The 10,093-nt window shown below is 41.5% G+C and overlaps 1 long non-coding RNA gene across 1 annotated transcript; it reads right to left on the bottom strand.

The window, feature by feature from the left end:
* Positions 1-3,581: 3,581 nt before the first annotated feature.
* On the bottom strand, positions 3,582-9,877 carry LOC109286530 (uncharacterized). Its single transcript, XR_002094598.2, has 3 exons — positions 9,662-9,877; positions 6,925-7,034; positions 3,582-4,666 (listed from the first exon to the last, which is right to left on the bottom strand). It is a non-coding gene; the product is annotated as an uncharacterized LOC109286530 (long non-coding RNA).
* Between the last annotated feature and the right edge of the window lie 216 nt (positions 9,878-10,093).

Here is a 10,093-nt window from a genome sequence, read left to right as displayed (position 1 = left end):
TTATGGTGTTATTTTGGTGGGAGCCAGTAGTGTTTGCCAGTTTTTCTCTCTGTGTTCGGGCATCCCAATTGTTTTTCTTTTTTACTTTTGCTGGTAGTACCGGTCTTAGAGAAATGTCCCAGTACATTGAGAACGGATCACACAAGATGAGGAGTAGCAGTACCTACACCTGTAGGCTGCTAGAGCCTCATTTCTGTGTACATTGCACATTATTTCTGAGTGTGCATTAGCAGCCTCCATCTATTTTTATACTGATTGCGCTGTACCACAAACAATGCAATTGAATCCCTTGCAAGCAGTAGGAAATTCCATTAGTGACGGAGAAGCCCCTTGACATATTCGGTGGTGTGTCTCCTTTTCCTTCCCCCAATCCAGCACTGCTAATTAGGTCATTAATTCTTAAATCAGGCACAACAAAGTTGCTACCACAGCAATGCTAATGCTCCTGCAGAGAGTGAGAGGAGTGGGTTCAGCATGAGGGGCCGGAGCCCATTCATTTATTAGCCACTTGTGTGTTAACATAACAGGCCTCCACTGTCACTGTTGCTCTGGTAATGGAAATCCAGAGCAGGCCACTTGTTGAGAACATTTTGCTCCATGAGACACCTGCATTATGCTTTTTTTTTTCTTCTTGCTTTCCTCCCCCTTCTAACTTGTGTGTTGCAATTATCTTAAGTGAACCTCCTGTGCAACAAGGGAGAGCGAGAGCAGCTGAGACCAGTCCTGCGATTGGAGATGCTGGGGCTGATAGCCCTCTTCTTGGCACTCGACCATTTCTTTTTGACTTCAAAGCAAGAAACAAAAGATGTTTCAAGGACTTCTTTGGAAAATCACCATTAGATATGATGAAGCTTAGGGCCGTTTCCATGGTAATGGAGGCTTTTTACATTGTGATTGTTGCTGCAAAATGGAAATTTTCCTTTGTCTCTGGATGCCTGTTCACTTATTTTAGATATATGTGGATATATATTTCAACCACAACAACAACATCAGAAAAGGAATTAAGTCTCTTGGTGGGTTTCCTAAACTCAGTCACTTCCTCACCCCATGATTTTTTTCCCTGGCCTTTTAACTTGGGCATCAAAGGCTACAGCTCAGTAAGAGCTTGATTGAAGTGGGCATTAGGATTTAGGATAGCTCTGAGTCTTTTTTCGGAGGGAGCTTGACACCCCTTGGTGACATTAGCTCGGACTCGTAGGGTGAGCAGCAAGTGACCTGAGGATCCAAACAAAAATCTCCTAATTATTACGCTCGATCACATTTTGCTGGATTCTGTCCTCACTGGCATGGTATGTGTTGCTTTGCTTTCCTCTTCCTTGACTTGTCAGCACCCTTGTTTATTCGTACGGCCATACCTTTTCAAGCAACTCCAGACCCAGATGCCACAAAAATGACACCTTCTTGCCCTAGCATCTGTGTCTCTGCCTTCCGTCAGGTTTGGGCAAATCAGATGTACTGAGAATTGACCCAAGGATTCAGCCCAAACTCAAACTAAACTTTTCTTCTGATATTCAAAGAACAAACTGCTAGAGAGCTGGGGTGGGGAGTGATAACGGGGACAGGTGAGGGGAAGGAGGAAATTCCCTTCCAGGTTTAGAGGTACCTCTTTGCTTTCATCTGCAACCGGAAGGGGAAGTGCCGAAGTACCATGAGCAAAAGCTGCATTCGTGGGGGGAGGTGGCTTTTAGTCCTAGTGGAAATAGGAAGCCTTCTATAAGACATGTCTCCTCTTTACCTCTCATGGCCCATGCTGCAACCTAAACAAGTTGTTACTGAGAACTATGAACACACAGGTTGTGCCACAGTGCCTCGTGCCTGACTGACAACTCTGGAGAGCTAATGGGTGTTTATCTTCACATGGCCCCTTTCCAAACTCCTGCTGTTTCCCAAATGCATTCTTGCTTCTGCCTGCCTTTTATCTAATGAGCAAAACTGAGCATGCTCCATGAGAACATCCTAGCCCCCTCCGCTCACCTCTTCAGTGTGCTCAGTGGCTTTTTGGGCGTGATGATGACTAAGGAATCTGTCCATAAAAGCTCAGGTTTATCTACTGGCAGCTTCCCCATTTGTTGTTTTATTGTCATTTCCCTGCCTGTTAAATGGGGGTTTCTTCTTCTCACTCCTTACGCTCCTTTCACTTGCATAAAACATGATGCTGTGTTGTGAACAATGCAGGAATACATTACATAAATTTCCCTTTGATATCCGGCATGTTTCCTGCTGTAATGGAATTGGAAGAAAGCAACCTCTCCTCCCCGACATGTCAGATAACTCTCTATCTACTCTCCATTAGGACAGATGTCTAGGAGCCTTTGGAGACCATAAATACCATGGAAGAAAAAGGAATATTTTAAGGGTGCTCCAGTGGGTATCACTGGAAATAATTGGATTGATTTAAGAGAAAAAGAAAATGTAGTCTGATTAGCAGGAATAAACGAGCGAGGTCAGTTGGACTGAGGAATAGACTCCAAAGGAAAACGGTGCAGTCTCCATAGGGAAAGCGCTATTAGTTGGGGGAGGGAGTTTCCACCATCTTCCTGCAGAGACTATACAATCTGAGGTTCTCACAAGAAATCCCTATGCTTTAATACTGAGAGAATTATTATACCAAATGCATTGTCTTATATCTAAATTGCACCAAAGTAGACCATGATTCTAGATTGTTATACAAGGGAGATTATTTTACAAGGTAAACTCACTGGTGAAACACCGTACATGCTTCTCTACATGGTGTGTGGTCCTATACCCAAATTTGTATTTCTCTGAATAAATAGTCAGGACAGAGCATCCTAAGGCTAAACATTCAGCTCACTGACTTACATTCCCTTAATGTGCTCTCATACTACCCTGGGCGATGGCATCTAACAGCATGTTGCCACTCAGCATGATCTAAGATATGCAGAAGCAATGAGAGACAGGATGAAAAAGTGCCCTGGTGACTCAACTGCTACCCCATTCTGTTTCTGGTTCTGATTGGCAAGTGAGATCAGGGAGGCAACTAAAGACCCCTCCAGAGGATGTCAAGAGTAGCCAGATAACTTCCTTATTTAAAACTCTAGACATTATCTGCTCTTAGATTGTAAGACATTCTGAATTTCCCTCCGTGGATCTGGTATCTAATTCCCCAACTTTGCCCACTGGCTTTCCAGTCCCCAGTTCTTACCTATGTATATCTTTGTACTCCATTCCCAGCCTCTGCTCGTGGACTTCTTATGCTTGGACAGTTTAAGAGCCATCCTTTGAAAACTCGGTCTGGACTATGAAAGACAGGCTGGTCTCTTTTGGTAGTATGCTTCCTTCACATTAGAGGTACTCCCAATGGGTCTTAGCTGCCAAAAGACAATTCAGACTCCCCTGCTCTAACCATGTGGCATCCACAATTCCTCCCTGGGCTCTATTTATATGGACAAGTCTGCTTCATCCCACCTCTGATTGCTGGAAGTTTTGTGCCTGGACACCCCTGGCCAATAAATACATCCATTCATCTCTTATGTCATGCAGCTAATACTATTAGTATACACGGTCTCTGAAACCATCTTGTGTTGGGACTCCCCATTCCCCTTGCCATCATAAGCACTCAAAAAATCTTCTAGCTTACTGCTTTCATCCTCTCTCCCAGGTGCCCACTGATCAGATCTTCTCAATGACATGCTAAGTTGTTTCTCTGACATTGATGCATTGCGCTGGACTCCATCAGCCCTGCAACCTTTGGGACCAGTCTTAGGAGTCATGCAGCCAGACAGCTCAACTTGTCTCCATCAATCAGGAAGTGAGACTTTATTGGCCAGAATGAGGGCTACAGGTGTATGCCGGTGTCACAGTTTTAAATAAACACAATCAGTTTGCCCAGTGCTAAGCAACTGTTTCTGAAAACGTGTTGGTAAATGTGTTTATAAAGCATGAGAGTCCAATCCATCAGCCCTCAAAGAGCCTAATCAATATATTCCAATTTGATCTTAGAGAAGTTTTGCCTCTGGGAAGTTTAATTTATTTCAACTCATGACCATGAAAAAATGAACAGCCGAGGCACTTTGACAAAACAGAAAAAGCGGATGATGTTGTATCCAGCACCCGTTCCGTTTCAATTTTCCATTTTACCTGAACAAATCACCCCTATGACTTGAATGACCATGAAAACTGATCAAGCAGTGGAAAGAAACTGCAGGCGAAGGTGGAGACAGAAAGGATAAAATATGGATAGGAGCTGTGATAGGCAGGACTTCTGGGATGTTCTGCTATGTTACAGTTTGTTTGATGTAGGGGAGGCAAAAGAACAAACAAAGTGGAACAGTTAGTACTTAAGACAGGAGATAAATTAGGTTTTAGTAGTATTTATACCAATATATCAACATCCAGGGGCTTGCTAGGTAAATGTGTAGAATGATGTTCCCAATAGATATCCTCAAATTTACTTCCTTTTTAAAAAAGCTTGAAAAATAAGTGGGTGAAATCCCAAGAGGTTTCTCCTCTCCATATAAAGGCATTCCATTGTCTGAGTAAATTAGTTCCAGAGATGGGTTCCCAGTGAATATTTCTGAATAGTCTATTGAAAATTACACATTAATCTGTAGTTAGCCTTTGCTGTTTTCCCTTCTAGTCTGAGGAGTCAGGTCATATGCTGATGTACCTCCACTGACCTGCTGTACCTCCACTGAGAACAGAAGTGCTAAAATAAAATAGAGAAAAATTTTAAGTTGCAAACACCCATTGCAGTCTTCATGGAAATGTGGGTGGGTGGGTGGGTATGTGTTGTTGGGGAGGAGAGCAGGGGGCAGCACATCAAACTCAAAGATCCTTACAGAGAAATACCCAAAATGTTCAATACTAATCAGGGGTATACCTGAACAGAGACACTGAGACTTAAAGTACTGAGCTGGAAGGCTCACTTGAGTAAACGACTTCAGTAGATTTATGGTTTTTCCTGCTATTAGTCATATCGGAGGAACCTCAAGGGTTGGCCTCTCTGATGCATTTCAAAATTTCAGATTTCCATTCCACGTCCAACAAAGAAATAAGTGCGAGAAGATTTTGGACAGAGGTTCAAACCTAGTTTTGTTTGTTTTTATAAAATTGAACCAAACAGGTTGACCAACTCTAATGAAAATTAACTTTGATGTAGTATAGTTTAGGTTTTTAGTGACCATTCTTGGCATCAGCATTAGACAGGAAGACCGTGTCTGTCTTGTTAGATCAATACAGATGAATTCAACATAGAGTTCAGAGTTTTAAGTGAAATACCATGCTAGGTAAATGAAGCATTTATTTGACTAAGCCTCTAAGAGGTACTGCCAAATGCTGTAAATACTCTACATACCTTTTACAGTGTCTTAACACAGTCTATTGCCTACCACAGCTCTAGATCAGAACAGGACACAAACTACAAGTCTCAAGGATGCCAATTCAAATGGAGGCTGAAATGAATGAGTAGACATCATCCCATAGACAGAGGTGCCCACTTCCTTTCTTGAATACCCCAGTCTGGCACGTGTAGTATATTCCATGGGGTTCTGCCACCCCAATCGTCAGAAGACATGTTGGGGAGGCTCCGCGTACAGTTAATTTGTTACGACTTGAATTCAGCATTCTCAGAAAATGCAAATCACTTGTTTATACTGATACCAGGAAATGTAAAATCAGAAATGAATGTGTTGATTTTCCTTCCACCAACTGCATTTCATCCTAATGCTTTCTGCTTTGATGCTTCCCTCCAATCTTATTTGCTATAGCATCAGACCATCTTTTTTATGTCAAACATTTGCTTCAAAGCTCCTCATAGCCTGTGCTAGTTGTCAAAAGTTGGAGGGAACACGTTTTAAGCATTCAGCAAGCATTCTTCCGAAAAGAAAGCCACTATTTCTAATGAGCATTTGAGAGTGCGGTGCATTGCAGAAACTGTTTTCTAAGATCTGTCACAAATGATTTACTTTTATTAGTTTTAATGGCCCTTAGCTACAGGCATGGAATATAAGTGAAAATTAAGATATTTTTCACAAGATGAAAATAGATTTCAATCAGAGATGGTGGGTTTTTTCCCTCCCCCAGCTGACTTCTTTTTCTTTTTCTTTTTTTCTGGACAGACAATTCCACTTCAAGGAAATTGTCCCATGATATTAGGGAAACAGACATCCTTCTCGCAGGCATGAGCTCCGCTGACATCAGAGGCTGTTTCACGAATTGTACATTGTGCTATTTGCCAGCATCATTGCCTTCATTGCCACTGAAGTGGCTTAATGTGTTTTATTGGAATTTGGGTCCTAGGTAGGAAAGTAGCAAGACGCTCCTAGTCATAACTGCAGGTTTGTCTTTTCTGCTATTGAATTTAACTGAAGAACTCATTCAAAACCAACATTTATTAGTTCCCATTCATAATATTTTTGTCTCCTTCCATCTCTCCTGCTCTCACTCTTAATGCCTCACATGAAAGTAGGCTTCTGCTTTTGAGTTCTGGCCATGCTGTTTTATTAATATCACCCAGGGAGTGTTGCTTTTTCGTTTGTGCGTGTTTTTGCTTTGGCTTTTACTGTTGGAGCCATGGTAGGACCACTCCTGGATTTATTACAATTATTATGTACGTTGTGGTAGAGCCTTGAGGCTACAATGAATGACTGGGACCTGACTGTTCTATGCTAACATACAGCCAAAAATAAGGTCCCTGTCCCAGAGAATTTACAGATTTGTGATTAGGTATAAGGATTTTCTCTTTCAACATCAGCCCCTAAACTCAGTGTCTTCTCTCCTTTAAGCCACTGTGCCCATACACTTCATGCTCATTAATAGCTTTTTATCTTACCTGCAACCCACAGCTGTGTCACATGGGCCTGTGTTTCTTTCTAGGGTTGGTCCACATAAGAGGAAGAGGAAGAGAGGCTATTACAGCTGCCAGCAGATGGAATTACTCCTTCAGTCTGAGCAGCAGATACTCACATTTTTAGTCCTGGGGGTTCCAGATTCAAAGCTCGCTGTTTAACCAAGAGGGATCCATTGCATATCTCCATTTATCTCTGGTATTCCTAAGGCACCTATATCTAGATAGACTAAAAGAACCAAACCATGATGTTAAAGACCTATAACAATCAGAAAAATGGGGCTGTCGAGTTGGCATAGTGAGCTTTCATATGTGTTCCTGACTTTTGGCCACCACTTATAAATCGAAAGCATTGCCGTGTTTCCCCTAGGGGCCCATGAAGCAAAGTCCATCTGGAATGTACTCATTGAACCGGCCTCCTTCTGCCTCTTACATCATCCTTGATACTAAAGCTTTTGCAATTAGAACTAACTGGTGATTTTATTGATGATGCACAAGGCAGCCTCTCTCTGTCCCTCTCACTTCCCTACATCTTTATTGGCTATGGGGTGCTCAGAGCCGTAACCATTTGTTTTTGTCAGTGAAGTAAGTGATTGCGATACAAAGACACACAAGGGGCTAAATTAGGTCCTCAGTTACCCCAACAAAAATCAAGAGTAATTCCATTAAGTCAATACACTTATTCTAGATTTGCATCAGAGTGCAGGGAAGTACAATTTGTCCAGGAGAGTGGATTAGTGGAATCAGAAAGTACTATTTTTACAATCTCTGTCTGACTACAGCCACACTTTAACAGCCACCTATAATTAGTTAATAATTCATTTACTAATAAAATAAATGCTTTGCAGCCCTTATAAATGCCTAGTAAATGTGACAAAATCCACCCTGCTACAATAGCTTCCTCAAGCACATGGGGAAATTGAACTAAGCCAAAAGATGAATAAAGGAATTTTATGACAGGGACAGACTTGTGCCTGCTTCTGGAATATCTTATGCCCTAATGAGTAACACAGAGGTTAGATAATGTCCTAGGATGATGTTTAAAAACCAAGAGACTCCATCACAAAGGAAAAAGCCAATGTTCTGTCTGCTTTATGACCCTTTGTACTGAAATTAAACAGTTAGGCCATAAATTAGTGTAAACTGGCATAATTACATTCACTTCTGTGGAGAATTGTTGATGTCCACCTGTGGAGGATCTGGCACTAGCCAATGAATAGTTCCTAGGTACTGGATTGCAAATATCTCTGTGGGCTAAGGGACTGCCAAACTCAAAGTTTCATTACAAATATATAAATAGTTGAATTAGTCAATTGTAAGCAAACATCAGACAGCAGGAAATACATTTGTTTCCTGTGGTGATACAAATCAAAGTAGATTCACCATTGCTCTGGTGTCCTTACCCATTGTTCCCCTGTCACGATGTAGGTGCATTATTTATTCATGCACTTTGGTTACTGCAAAACCCCAATGTAGTTCCTATAGGGGAATGGGTAATACCCCTGTCCTACATAGATAATGTCTTTTGTTTGAAACACAGTGGAGCCATCAGCTCTTCATGCTTCAAGTTTTAGGCATTCTCTAATTATTAGAAAATAGTGAGGGCAATATCTAATGTGTGGTGGAGGGAGTGAGGGGGAAGGACGAGGTAGACTGGATAATAGGATCCTGACCCATGTAGCCTCATCGCTTGCAAGTCTGATTTTGTCCATTACATATGCAACATGGACTTGCAGCTCAAGAGTTACAGCCAGCAGCCTCTAGGCTCCTCCACTCCAGTAAAAATAAGTCTTTTAAACTTAATTGGGCAGCAGACTGGCTACAGATGCTGTAGATACTAATTTCTGAGCACACACAAGACAGCTGAGTTATTTTAATGTTTGCTACTCTGCTCTGAATTCCATGGCTCAACAGACAACTGAATAGCAATGAAATAAATCTCAATCTGACACTTGCACAAATCTCCCAAATCCTACTGTAATCCAAACTGTAAGCTTAAAGTGTCCTGGATCCACTGACTACCTTGCTTTCACTCTTTAAGTACATAGAAAAGACAGCTCAGACTCCAAAACGGCAAGATCTCAAGTGACTCAATGGAGACCGCTACTTAATCCAAACTCAAAACTCTTTAGGTGTTTTTTATTATAGAAGTAGAATAAAAGTTGCAAGTTGTCCACTGAGATTTTGTATGGTGGGGGTATCATTTTTGATCCCCATGCATTCAATTCCCTCTCCTCTTCCACTTCCCCTAGTGGAAGGCACAATGGGGGACAGCGGGAAAGTAATACAACAAACTGTACAACACGTTGTGTAATTGAATTGGACCATAATCACTAATATTAAAGACGATGAATCATTCTAATCGAGCCATGCTCAGCAAACAATGAAAAATTATGTGCCAGAAAAGCTAATGCTGGTTTTAAAATGAACAGAAATGAGGCGAAATGGAACCTCACTCTTTATTCATGAAGGTCAATTTAATGTGATTATTTTTTCCCTGGCATCACAGCTTCGTGATTACTGTTGTATACCTCAGTGCTATTTTCTAACCTAATAACAGTAAAAAATAACCAGCTGGTGATGATTCTGTTTAAAGCAGAGACTAAATGCTCGCAAAATCCTGCCACTGAACAGTTACACATGCTAATCAGACACAGCTCAGCCACGTTCCCAACAGGGTCCATATTTTGCAAATTTCAACTGGTTGACTACATTGAGAAATTAGATTATGCCTCGGACATTCAAAACTCAGAGTGATCTGCGTTCGCTCATTCCTCCTGGGTGAAATCAAACCCTCCGTAGATCCAGCCAGGCGCTTTTAATCCATCCCACTCTATATCTTCCTATAATATTTACCATCATGCAGCACAATTGCTTTAGGGACTTGGCGTTCCAGCGGAGACAAATGAGTCTGATTCTTCTCTGGCTTATACTGATGTTACGTTGGAGCAGTACCAATGAATTCAGGGAAGTTGCTCATGATTTCTACCAGGGGAAGCAAGAAGAGAATCTGTCCCCACAGTCTATGTAACTCTATCGGATAAGGACTCTGCTGACGACACTTGGAGGAAAGCTGACACTGCTAATAACTGAACCTTTCCAGACTTTCCAATGTGTACTTTGAAATACGAGAAGGGGAGAAGAAGAAAAAAAAAAGTTAATTAAAAAAATATGCCCAAAGAATTCTCTTTGCAAAACTAATGGAGGCAAGTACTGTTTATACTGGAACAAAGTAATGTATTTTGTTTTGTTTATTTTGCAGCTGTCTGTAGATCCCATCAGAAATGC

This window comes from Alligator mississippiensis, chromosome 12 (genome assembly GCF_030867095.1).
Source record: "Alligator mississippiensis isolate rAllMis1 chromosome 12, rAllMis1, whole genome shotgun sequence".
NCBI classification, from domain to species: domain Eukaryota; kingdom Metazoa; phylum Chordata; order Crocodylia; family Alligatoridae; genus Alligator; species Alligator mississippiensis.
The sequence above is the reverse complement of the archived record's forward strand: the minus strand, read 5'-3'. Positions and strand labels throughout refer to the sequence as shown.